This window comes from Vicia villosa, unplaced genomic scaffold (genome assembly GCF_029867415.1).
Source record: "Vicia villosa cultivar HV-30 ecotype Madison, WI unplaced genomic scaffold, Vvil1.0 ctg.003419F_1_1, whole genome shotgun sequence".
Taxonomy (NCBI): Eukaryota; Viridiplantae; Streptophyta; class Magnoliopsida; order Fabales; family Fabaceae; genus Vicia; species Vicia villosa.
The window spans coordinates 114,630-128,400 of NW_026706202.1; positions in this window are offsets into that span (position 1 = coordinate 114,630).

Below are 13,771 nucleotides of genomic sequence, written 5' to 3' on the forward strand. Positions count from 1 at the left end.
TTGTACCATTTTTTGTTTGACTTAGAAGATGGGCCTAAAGAAAAGAAAGCAATGGGCCTAAAACACTTAAACTATTTTTTTTGTATATATTCTTTGATTAATAAAAATAACCTAAATAAAATCTAAACTTAAAATAAAATAATAAAAAAATTAATCTATAATTATCTAAACAAATTTATATTTTAAAAATGATGATGATAAAAAAACTAAAATCTATGGAATCTAAAAATAAAAAATTCAAAAAATAATAACTCGAATAAAAATATGCAAAGATGTGAAAATGCAAGCTATTTTTATCGACTTTATCAAAAGTCTGTTTTTTTTTTCCAGAATATGCAACGATGCGATGTTTAAATGATGAATATACATAATAAAAAATGGGACAAGCCAATGATGAGTGAAATATGCGGGTCAAAAATTGGGGTGCGACAGATGCCCCTATTTAAGTTTCTTCTATCGAAGATGTGAAGAGACTTAAATAAAAAGTACACAATTTTTGTCCTAAGATCGCCGCGACAATGCTTTATGACGTGAATGCAAATGGACGTTTTTTGGACACTTTTTGTATGTATGGTATGATATGAGAGACTTTAAACTCTGTGGGGAATAAAATTTGAAACAAGCAGTCACACCAAAGGTAATCAGGAGTAAAACTTGAATGAAATAGGAGAGGAAAGATAGTGAACAAAGGTAATCAGGGTAAAGCCTGTTTGAACCTCGGGAAAATAATATATGAGATGCCCAAGATAAAACATGAACGAAGCTGCATTAAATAACAATCAAGGTAAGACATGATTGGAGAATATCAACGGACAATCAAGGTAAAACATGACTGAAGAACATCAAAAGACAATCAAGGTAAAACATGATCGAAGAACATCAAAGGACAATCAAGGTAAAACATGACTGAAGAACACGAAGGTCAACCAAGATAAAACGTGATTGGACTTTTGAAAGGAAAATATTCAGAGACATTCAAGATAAAACACGAACGAGCCAACATCAGAGGACAATCAAGGTAAAACGTGATTGGACGACATCGAATAGGATTCAAGATAAAACATGACTGAAGACAACCAAGATAAAGCATGGATGAGACATCATCGAAGGACAATCAAGGTAAAACATGATTGAAGAACATCAAGATAAAACATGATTAAAGAACATCACGATAAAACATGATTGAAGAATATCAAAAGGCAATCAAGGTAAAACGTGATTGAAGAACACTAGAGGACAATCAAGGTAAAACATGATCGAAGAATATCAAAAGACAATCAAGGTAAAACATGATTGAAGAACATCAAGATAAAACATGACTGAAGCACATCAAGATAAAACATGAATGAAGACAACCAAGATAAAGCATGACTGAAGAACATCAAGATAAAACATGATCGAGGACACATCAAGATAAAACAAGATCGAAGAACATCAAGATAAAACATGATCGAAGAACATCAAGATAAAACATGACTGAGGCAAATATTATGTGGGAATCAAGATAAAACATGATCGAACCAAGGAAGAACAATCGAGATAAAACATGATTGGAGAACATCAAGATAAAACATGATCGAAGCAACAAAGTCAATCGAGGTAAAACATGATTGGACTTTGAAAATAAAATATTAGAGGCATTCAAGATAAAACATGAATTAAGACAACATCGAGGATCAATCAAGGTAAAACATGATTGGATAATATCAAAGAGAATCAAGATAGAACGTGATTAAACTTTAAGGAGAAAACAACAGAGACATTCAAGGTAAAACATGAATGAAACAACACCAAAGATAATCAAGATAAAACAGGATTGAACTTCGAGAAGAAAGTATTAGGGACATTCAAGATAAAACATGAATGAAGACAGAAAATTGATAAGTGCTAAATAAGTTGGACTTAGACCATAAGGTAATATGTTACAAACAATAATACTTGAGAAAATGTGCATGAGTATGCATGATATATGATTCTTTCAATGCATGACATATGAATGATGAATGCAATGCAATTGGTTATGATAACTGAGGTAGACTCTTTTGTGAAGGTAGATTGGAATTTTGATTCCTCAACACAAGAACACTGCCAACTCTGTTATGCTTAAACATGGTTTTATCCCACTAATGATCCTTTTGAGAAGGACAGATAAATTGCTTGGGGATCGCTGAAGAAAACTGCCCCTCGCTGACTGATCATTAACTGATGATTGCTTCATTTCTTTGACATGAATGTCGGGAACACATGCCCCAGCATGAGTCTTGAATAACAGGATCTCGAAGTAACGTGCCCCTGATAGGACCACTGATCAAGTTTCTCGACTGTTTGAACTTCCTTGAAAGATGAGTACTTACTTGCAAATAAAATGTTCATTCAAGAATAGTAATTTTAATGCAATGCTCAAAGCATATTTTGAAATCAAAATCATTGTAGGAATGATATTATTGATGTAAAGAAAATGAATCAAAAGTCCAAATACAATTGTTTAGACATTCAAAGCGATGGATAAAGAAAAAGGTATGGTAAAACAAATGATTTGCAAAAATCTTTAGGAGTCAGGTTAACGCAACCTTGTTGTAGTATGCTTTCAAAATAAACCTTGCTTCAATTAGGACTTCAGAAGGTTGTAGCGTGGCTTGGTTCAAGGTTTTAGAAACAAAGGATATAGGCTCAAAATATATTTGTACCCACCCCATTCTTCGTGATGAACTTCAATCATACGCTCAGTTAAATCAACTATGCATTCAAGTTCCAAAAGGTTTTTGGAATTGCACCTATTTGTATGATGATGGTTTAAAGACCAAAGGGAATCTTTGAGATGGCAGTCACCTCTTCCTTTCAATAGTCACAACGTTCTATTGTTGTTCAATGAATTTATTGAATTCTCTTTTTTGCTTTATATCCCTAGCTTTTGCCTGACTTGTTTTCATTTGAGATTACAGCCAGCGGGATGCCCCAGTTTTGCCTAAGTCTCCTTCGTAGGTTTTGACTTAGCGGGCTCTTTTTTTTTATATATCGGAAAGATAATGACTGCCTTGATAATGATTAATGATAATCACCTTGGTCACTTTTTATTGAAACCCTTATTGAAAGGTGTACTTAATGATTTTATTGAAATTGAATGCATAAACAAATTAACTGAGAACTACCCTGCCCCAGGTTAAAATTGTGGGTTTTCATATAGAAAGAAACACCAACTTCTAGGCTCAAAGGGGTTGACTAGGGATTAACTTCCTTATTTCTCCAGTGTTTGGGGATTGAAACAATGCCTTTACATCATCAGCAAAGTTTTATTTGAAAGCATACAATTCAACAACTTGGGTATTTCGTTGTCATCATCCTCCCTCCAATCTTTGCATAAAACACAAGCTTGATAGAAGAAAAAGAACAAAAGATATCTATATTTTTTTGAAAAAGACAGCATAAAGATACACACAATAGGTTCATTTTGAAACAAAATACGCAATGCTCATTTCATTAAAATTAAACATTCGAGAACAAACAAAGTTCAAATGCAATACACGAAACAAAATAAGGAAATTACAAACAAAAAGAAACAAGGCCTAGTGACTAATCAGTGACGAGGAGGAGCTATCCTATCTGAAACACTAGGCTTTAGGAAAGTAGCTTGTCATTGCTTTGTCTTCAGCCACTCTTGTCATGCTCGGGCAACGGATTCTAGACAACATTGGGATTGATGTCCTTGAAAGTGAGCATCTTTGTTCTAACCAACTCTTGGACTCTTTCTTTCAGAGGGAAACATCTTTCCAAATCATGGCCTGCCGCACCTTGATGGAAAGGACAATGAAGATCAGACCTGAAACCTTCAGGGAGAGGATTCCGAGGAGGAGGCATAGCTCTTGTTGTAATTAACCCTTTATGGACCAAAGCTGGATACAACTCAGTATAAGTCATGGGAATAGGATCAAAATCAATCCTATTACGAGTCTGATTCGGGTTAACAGCTTGAGGTTGAGGAGCTTGAACTTGTGGAGCCTTAGTCACAGGAGCAACGGTAACTACAATTGGTTGATCATAGTTATTAGTCTTTTGACGAGGTCTTCTGCCTTCATCACTCACAGCATTTGTTTCTCCATCATTCTTCTTGATAAATTTCCATAAGACTTCCTTGCCCCATTAGAAGATTCAGCAGCATTGGTAATTTTCCCATTCTTGATTCCTTCTTCTAGCCTCTGACCGATGGTCACCAAGTCAGTAAAGTTGGAGGACATACTTCCAATCATCTTCTCCCAATAGAAGGGTGAGAGAGTGTCCATAAACATGCCAGTCAATTCTTTCTCAGCCAATGGAGGTTCAACTTGAGAAGCTAGCTCTCTCCAGCGTTGAGCATATTCCTTGAAGGATTCTCTTTCCTTTTGGGACATATTTTGCAGTTGACGGCGATCAGGTGCCATGTCCAGATTATACTTGTATTGCTTCATGAAAGCATCAGTCAGATCTTGGAAACAATGGATACGACTCTTCTCAAGTCCCATATACCATTTCAGGGAAGCACCAATCAGGCTATCTTGAAAATAGTGGATCAACAATTTGTCGTTCTTGGTATAAGCAGCCATCTTGCGGTAATACATGGTCAAATGACTTCTTGGACAAGTGTACCCTTTGTACTTTTCAAACTCAGGAGTCTTGAACTTGGAAGGCATAACCAAGTCAGAAACTAAGCACATATTCTCAGCAGCGACCCCAAAGTAATCAGCGCCTTCCATAGCTCTTAGTCTTTTCTCCAGGATATGATATTGTTCTTTGACTTCATCAATATCACCAGCTTCTTTTTGGCTTTCACTTTGATGGTCTCCAGCATGGTACTCAAAGAGAGGATTTCCAAAAGTGGTTTGGGCAGCAGCATGCACAATTGGCTGAGACTCAGTCATGATCGGAGCTTGGAACATTGGTCGTGAAGGTTGACCAACCATAGCAGCAGTGGCGTGAGGGGGAGAATAATCCGGAGGTAAACCAAACTCAGGCCAAGTAGTGGCTGGCCTTTGAACAGGAATGGGGTCTTCAACATCGTCGGCGACCTCTTGAATAACGGTCCTCTGAGGTGGTTCTCCTCTAGCAATCAGAACATGCAACATCTCAGTGAGCTTAGTCATTCCTGACTTCAAATCTTCAATCTCCATTCTGACTTCAGCATTGTGTTGCTCTTGATCTGCCATTCTTCTTCTGACGTTGGCTCTAGTCTCGTACTCGTGTGGAGGAACCAGCTTGACGGTGAACGGAAGACTGTTGAAGATGAATACAGACGACATGAGTTTGACAACTCGAATGAATATGGATGCATAAATTTTTTGTTATTTTTATGCAAAGATGTATGCCATGTTATGTCATGTATGGTTTATATGTAATGGATTTCAAATCATACAGAAACATTCTGATTTCTCAGCACAAAGTGGCACACAATAGGATAGTTCTAAGGTTTTTTTGACAAGGTTCTAGACACGGTTCTTAGAGTTACAAGCTACTTTTGAAAATTTGATCATCTAGCAAATAACTTCCCATCCAACCATGTTTTCAAATGAAGCCTATTTTGAGTGTGGTTTTCGCACTTACCCACGGTAATAGTTACGTTACGCAAGTTGGGTGCGAAACCACCATTTCCTAACAAGTCATTGTTTAAGGGTTTTTCTAAAGGTCCCTAGAGTTAACGATCCAAATTGAAAACATCATCGCTCAAGTAAATAACTTACTTAACCAAAGACATCTTCTCAAAGGACCTACTCTAGGTGGGGGATTAGTATCTCCCACTTGACACTACGTCAAGCAAGTTTAATACTAAACCACCATCTTATCTTATGTGTTTCTTGAGCTCGGGTGTAGAGCTTTGTCCATAAAGTGCCAATAATCAAAATATTCCAACCATACAATAAGAAATCAAACAATAAAGGCAATAAATAAACAAATAAATAAAGCTAACAATAATACAAGAAAAACTAAACTAGGGTTGACTCTCTTAGGTAATCCCCAGCAGAGTCGCCACTTTCTGTAGCGGTAAAAATGTGACTCGACGCGTTTTCACGCATTCGAAGTACAACAGAGTCGCCACCGAACTTTATTTATTCCAAAAAGGAAAGGGAAAATATCGATAAAACCCACAGAATAAAAAGAGAATGGATAAGATGGTCATCGCAACCAAATTTAGGTTCGGGAGTCGTTAAGCAAGGGGAAGGTATTAGCACCCCTCACCTCCATCGTACTCGATGGGACCCATTTAGTTATTCTTGTGATCGATTGTTAGCTTAAAATTTATTTGCGTTCTTTATTAGGTTGAAAGTAAGAAAGGAACAAAAAAAGATTTTTTATTATTTTGCTCGCCAAGACGTTTGTATCTTGTGCCTACGTATTCCCTAGTGCAATGGGAAAGTCAGAGCAATCGTAGTTCAGGGTAAAACTACGAATTTGTTGGTTGATTTTAGCGAGAGGTACTCGATCGCATTCAAACAATACTATGCGCACATGGATAAGAAATTGTTTGCATCACTACAAGAATGGATGACTAAATCAAGGGTGAGACGAGATTTTGGCCATCATCGCATTCGAGTGGAAAACATTCGATCTTCACATGTGGAAGTATAATTGCATTTGAATTTTGACTAAGTGTCTCGTTTTATGAAAAAAGGTTTTAAAATTAAAAGGTGTGAATGAATTTGAAATAGTTGTTAAGAGAAATCAAACATTTAAACAAAAGCTTAACGGCCATCGCCTAAACGCTTGAAAGAGAATTTAGCTAAATCGAGTTTTATGAAGTCTTTAATGGAGTCTACACGCTTAAACAATGGCTTAACGGCCATCGCCTAATTGCTTAAAGAACAACTTGTACAAGTACGTACAAACCCTTCTTCATTATCCATTATAGACTAAATTTGATTTGATTAAAAGAAAATCGTTTTTGTAAGAAAGAGTGAGTTAAATCAATTTTTAAGAAGTCTTTAATGGAGTTTAAACATCCAAACAAAGGCTTAACGGCCATCGCCTAAATGCTTAAAGAACAACTTATACAAGTACGTACAAACCCTTCTTTCCATTATAGATAAAATGATTTGATTAAAAGAAAGTGTTTTTTTTTTTGTAAAAAAGGGTGATTTAAATCGAGTTTCAAGAAGTCTTTAATGGAATTTAAACATCCAAACAATGGCTTAACGGCCATCACCTAAACGCTTAAAGAACAACTTGTACAAGTACGTACAAACCCTTCTTTCCATTATAGATAAAATGATTTAATTAAAAGAAAGTGTTTTGAAAAAAAGAAAGGTGAATGAGTTTTATGGAGCCTTTAATGGAATCCAAGTATTCAAATAAAAGCTTAACGGCCATCACCCAAATACTTTTAGGACAACTCGTACAAGTACGTACGAACCCTCCTTGTTTCATCCATTAAGTCTCAAAATTCGATTCAATTAAAAAGGTTTTTTTTTTGAATCATTTTGAAATATCTTTGATAAATTCTAAACATACAACTAAAGAAGATATTTTTTTTGTTTTTTTTTAATGAATCTAATAAATAATATAAATAATAAACATTTTTAATGATTATATAGGAAAATAAATCTAACTCTTAATTAAAGAGGAATCACTTATCATTTTGTTTATTAAAAAAAAGATAAGAGATATGAACTTATAAAAAAAAGAAATAAAAGAGAGAGATATTGGGCCAGTGGGGTGTGTGAGACCCGGATAGGAACATAAGGCCCATAGAAACCAAAATAAAAAAAATAACATTGGACCTGGGCCGGACCGGTTCGGAATTGATCCGAGATCCAACCAATTAACCAAAACCGGTTTTATTTGGAAGTAACCCTAGGAATTTTTCAGCGCTTCTCTGTGAAAACCAAGCACGCTTCACTCCCTCTCCACTCTTATTCACGGTTCTGCTTCCTTTCTCACACTCATGAACAGAACAAACTCTCTCATGAACACATCACTCACGTTCTCTCTTCGTCAAAGAAGAAACTCGAGAAACTCTCTCAATTTCTCTCAGCTCATTTTCGGTTCAACAAACACTTATGAATACAGAACAAACTAAACCCCAGTAAACCCCCAAATTAAATCCCTATTCAAAATTTAATATGATGTTTGTGATTACAGATTACAAATTATGAGAGAAAATAGAAGCCAAGCGTATATAACAGAATAAAGAAAAAGCAAAGAGAATAAAACCCAAGTATGTTCTTGATCTTCTCTGCCTCTATTCTACGTGAATCTTCTCCTTCTTGGTTCTGGATCCACTGGGTTTGTGATTGTTGTGTTATGCGGTGTGATTGAGTTGTTGAATCGTATACGTTTCTGTTGTTGTTCGTGAGTGTAGTGAGGATGAAAGGTTTTGTGCGTGAATGAGGGAGTATGGTGGTGATGAGGGTGCCATGGTTTGAGTGAAGGTTAGTATGGTTAAAGGTTGAGATATGGAGCTGAAAGTTTGTGAGTTTTGAAAGGTATTTGTGTTGTTGCGTTTTCTGCAGGGGTTTTTTAGCAGAAGTTTGGATTGAAAGTTTTGGGTATGAACTGAAGATTCGGTCAAGGAGTGTTTAAAGAGCTCATTATATGTGTATCAGTGAAGGTTTGAGGGTAGTTTTTTTGTGGCTCTCCCTTTTCTTGTGCTATCAATCTCTGTTTATATAAGCTGATATTAGGGTTCTCAATCAGAATTGGGGGGAAAAATTTGGAGAGTTTTGAACAAATGAGGTAACTTGTTTTGTGCTTTTTTTTATCACAGGTTTGTGTGTGAACAATTTGGTGAAAGATTTGGACCGTTGCTGCAGGGTTATTGTTGTTTTGGAGCAGCTTTTGGACAGATATGTGCAGGATAGCAGCAATGCAGGGTAGCATAGTGGGTGAAGGCAGAGGCGTGGCATGGAAGACAAACTTTTTTGTACCATTTTTTGTTTGACTTAGAAGATGGGCCTAAAGAAAAGAAAGCAATGGGCCTAAAACACTTAAACTATTTTTTTTGTATATATTCTTTGATTAATAAAAATAACCTAAATAAAATCTAAACTTAAAATAAAATAATAAAAAAATTAATCTATAATTATCTAAACAAATTTATATTTTAAAAATGATGATGATAAAAAAACTAAAATCTATGGAATCTAAAAATAAAAAATTCAAAAAATAATAACTCGAATAAAAATATGCAAAGATGTGAAAATGCAAGTTATTTTTATCGACTTTATCAAAAGTCTGTTTTTTTTTTCAGAATATGCAACGATGCGATGTTTAAATGATGAATATACATAATAAAAAATGGGACAAGCCAATGATGAGTGAAATATGCGGGTCAAAAATTGGGGTGCGACAGTTTTGACCTAATTTTACCAGAGGATTGACTTTTAATCAGGAGATGATTCCAAGACTCGGATTATAATTCAAAGACCTTCAAATCAACATTATAGTCCATTCATGTCATTCAATTGAGGAGAAGACCTTGATTCATTGAAAGATCGCAAAACTGCAGTTCATCTGAAAAAAGTCAACTACAGTCGAAAATCAAGATTTTTGGTCAACATAAATTATTGGAAGTAATATTCACTATTTGATCAAGGATTGATCATAATTCATCAAGAAAAGTTCAGAAATCAACAAAACTCAAAATTGCAAAATTAGGGTTTTTTACCTAAAAGTCAACTGAACTTTGACCAGTCATAACTCTCTCATAATTTATCAGAAAAATTCCAACCAAATCTCATTCTTAAGGAAATTCAATTCTCTACAACTTTGATGTTGAGCCCAAGGTCAAGAAATGCTTCCGCATAAGAGATATAAGCCAAAACATTACAGGTCATTTTGAAAGTCAACAAAAAGCAGTTTTTTGTCAAAGCCCATATCATCAAGATAAATTCTCCAAATGCAAAAGAGTTTCCAAAGTGGCTTGTAGAAGACATCTTGGGCTTTCCAAAAAATAAAAGAACACTTTCATAGGATCAAAATTGAGGGAGATATGCCTTGATGAAGTTGACCTTTTTTGGAAAAATGCATGAAACAAGTAATGACCAAACTTTGATTCTTTTTCAAAAAGGCAAATTATTTTGTGATTCAATCTTGATTCTCATATGATTAAAGGCATTCACAACATATCCATGATTCATGATATTTTTATTTCATTTTTAATTGAATTTTATTCATTTAAAGTTTAATTAAAGTGAGATAATTCAAGGATAATGCAAGGAAGCTTCATGTGATGCAAGCAATGACCATTCAAGATTCTTAAAGATAATATTGCAAGATTGAAGAGAATAATACTTGAGTGATTAAACCATGGTTAAGTTTTTAACCTAGCATAAAAGAATATTCCATTCTTTTTCCACAAAATCAATCATGACAATTTCAAGTTGCTTGGCCTCCAAGATCAAATCCTTTGCCTATAAATAGAGCTTCATTTTCTTCATTCAAGAAGGAACCCATAAGAACAACAACAACAACAAACACCAAAGCCATAGCTTAAGAATTTTATATTTTCCAAAATTTTCAATAAACTTGTAAAAATCAAGGCTCATTCAAATAGCCACCTTCAATCAATTTCAGCCACTCTATTCCACTCTTGGAACATCATAGAGTAAGCATCATGTAGCCTATAACATGTAGTAGTGTTAGGAGTTCATGAATTAAAAACTCCATATTTATGCATATTTAAATTTTTATCATATTTTTATTATGTTTATGTTTTAATGAAATTTATTGACACTAACATGTTCCTGGGAATATTTAGAGTAATTTTGAACGTTAGCATGAAGCTTTAATGGCCAAAACCAAGAGAACTAGGGGTGATCGTATCCGAACCAATCCAAAAGCAAAACCGCAAATCGAACCAATCCAAACCGAAACCGCAAAAAACCGCATTTGGTTTGGATGATTTTGGATGATTTTTGGACTAAACCGCACAGTTCGGTTTGGTTTGCGGTTTTTATTTCACAAAACCGAACCAAACCAAACTAAACCGCATATTTAACTTAAGTTTTGAATTTTAATAATTAATTTATTATCTTTCCAAATCCAATTGCACACAACCACACCTCACGTTTTGAATTTTAATAATTAATTTATTAACTTAAGTTTTGGCATAATCCACTTAGTTTTTGTATTTTATTGAGCTACATATTTATGTAATTCTCTACTATCTAATATATATATTTCATTTATAATGTATTTTTAGTTCTCTGCTGTTCTTGTAATATAATTGTTCTTGTAATATAATTTCTTTTGTATGGTATAATATCATATATTATATTAACATTGAATTACTTTCTTTTTTCCTTTTATTTTAATACATTTTTATTTTATAGTGTAAACCGCGGTCCACCAAACCGATCTAACCGCATTAGTTTGGTTTGGTTTGGTTTGGATGACTTTTAAAAAATCAACCGAACCAAACCGAACCGCATGTATTTTTATCTCGCGGTTAGGATGACTTTTATGCTCAAAACCGAACCAAACCGCACCGCGAACACCCCTAAAGAGAACCATGTTAAAACACCATGTATGAACATAACCATGGCCAAGCTCGAAACTCATAGCTACGTTGCTCAAATGGAAAAACTAACGCCGCTATCATGTTTAGAAGAGTCAAATTAGGTGATCTGGGTGGCCCTTGTTATTTTTCATCTTCATTTTGTAGGTCGTTCAAAAGCTTGAAAATTTGAAGGAAAAATCCGCAGGTAAATGTGCAGCAAAATCCGCAGGTAAGAGGTTGAAGAAGATGAATAGTAAGTTTGAAACTTTGACCGCCTGCGTGGCATCTCCTCTTCTTCCTATTGGTCCACGCAGAAAGGTGGGACCCAACCTTGACTTTCCACCAGCCTTGGATTCAGTGCATGCTATGCGTCATATTACCATGTGCCTTTCAATCATAGCCACTGGATCATTCCAGATTCTCATCCAACGCACCAGCATGCGCTGACCACCATGGTCCATCATAAATTAACCACACAGGATCCAATTTGTTTTATTTTCTTTATATTTTCTTATTTAATATATTTTCTTTATAAAATTAATTAAAAATACTTTAAAAAATCCAAAAAAATATTTTAATTTCAGTTTTAAGTTTATAAAATATTATTTTATTTTTTAACATAAAAATATTTTATTTATAATTTATTTATTTTCCTTAAATAAATAGTAGATATATAAATATTGCTTTTTAATTATTTTCTACCAATCAAAAACTCCAAAAAATATTTTCTTTTTAGATTTAGGTTTATATTTTTATAATCTAATTTTTGACATAAAAAAGAATATTTTTCTTGTTAAGTTTAATTATTTGTATAATTATTTGTTTAATTAGCTTGTTAATTAACTTAAATTCCAAAAAATCACAAAAAAATGAATTAAGTTTAATTTGTTTTATATTTATTTTTTGTATATTATTTGATATTATTTCTTATCTTTTTCTTTGTCCAGAATCGGAATAAAAGATCAAATATGGCAGAGATTGTATGCAGTTGATTTAAGACTTTTGGAAATTTATCGTGTAGTCGCTATGATTCTATCAAGCTTCTAATAAATTTTCATTAACTTTAAATCCGAGATCATCATTCACTCACCAACGATCTTCACTAACATCGTGGATATACTTGACTAGCTTCAAGATGATTTGCGTGCTAACATACTAACAATTGACTTTAATTTCTGCATTTTATTATATTGTTCTTTATATTCTTGCTTTATGCTTTATTTTATCATTCATCATATTTATGTTTCCGCTATTTTTTCTTTGTCCATTTGGACATATTATTTATGTTTCAGTTATTTTCTCTTTGTCCATTTGGACGTATTATTTATGTTTCTGTTATTTTCTCTTTGTCCATTTGGACGTATTATTTATGTTTCTATTATTTTCTCTTTGTCCATTTGGACGTATTATTTATGTTTCTGTTATTTTCGCTTTGTCCATTTGGACGTATTATTTATGTTTATGCTATTTTTTCTTTGTCCATTTGGACATATTATTTATGTTTCTGTTATTTTCTCTTTGTCCATTTGGACGTATTATTTATGTTTCAGTTATTTTCTCTTTGTCCATTTGAACGTATTATTTATGTTTCTGTTATTTTCTCTTTGTCCATTTGGACGTATTATTTATGTTTCTGTTATTTTCTCTTTGTCCATTTGGACGTATTATTTATGTTTTTGTTATTTTCGCTTTGTCCATTTGGACGTATTATTTATGTTTATGTTATTTTCTCTTTGTCCATTTGGACATATTATTTAAGTTTCTGTTATTTTCTCTTTGTCCATTTTGCTAACGCACAGGAAAGATCTTATAAATGAGAGTAGGTAACTCCTAATTGCTTGCTCAAACACTTTCATTTTCAAACAACGTATTTTCAAAACTTCTCATCTATTTTCAAAACTTTCATCTGGTATTTGAAGGGCATTATTCCCGGTGAAACTCTTCAAAGACCTATGTGACATATTGTCCATCTTCACTTCTTCTATTTTCAAATCAATAAAGCATTTAAACAAAAGTGAGCTAAGCAATTAAGAGCCCATGGATAGCCATGGATACAAAGGGTGCTTAAAACCTTCCCTTTGTATAACAAACCCCCCGAACCAAAAATCTGTCAAAAGGTCTTTTTCTGTTCTTTTATGACTTTCCTAAATATTGGATAAAATAAAAGTCGGTGGCGACTCTGGCAAAATATAAAAAATCAAAAAAAAAAAGAGAAGGAGACAGTTCGCCTCAAAAAACCGAGTGACACAGCCCACGAGGAGATTCTCCGTGCGCATCAGGCTCAGTTGGACCACACTCAGGATCTTCTTC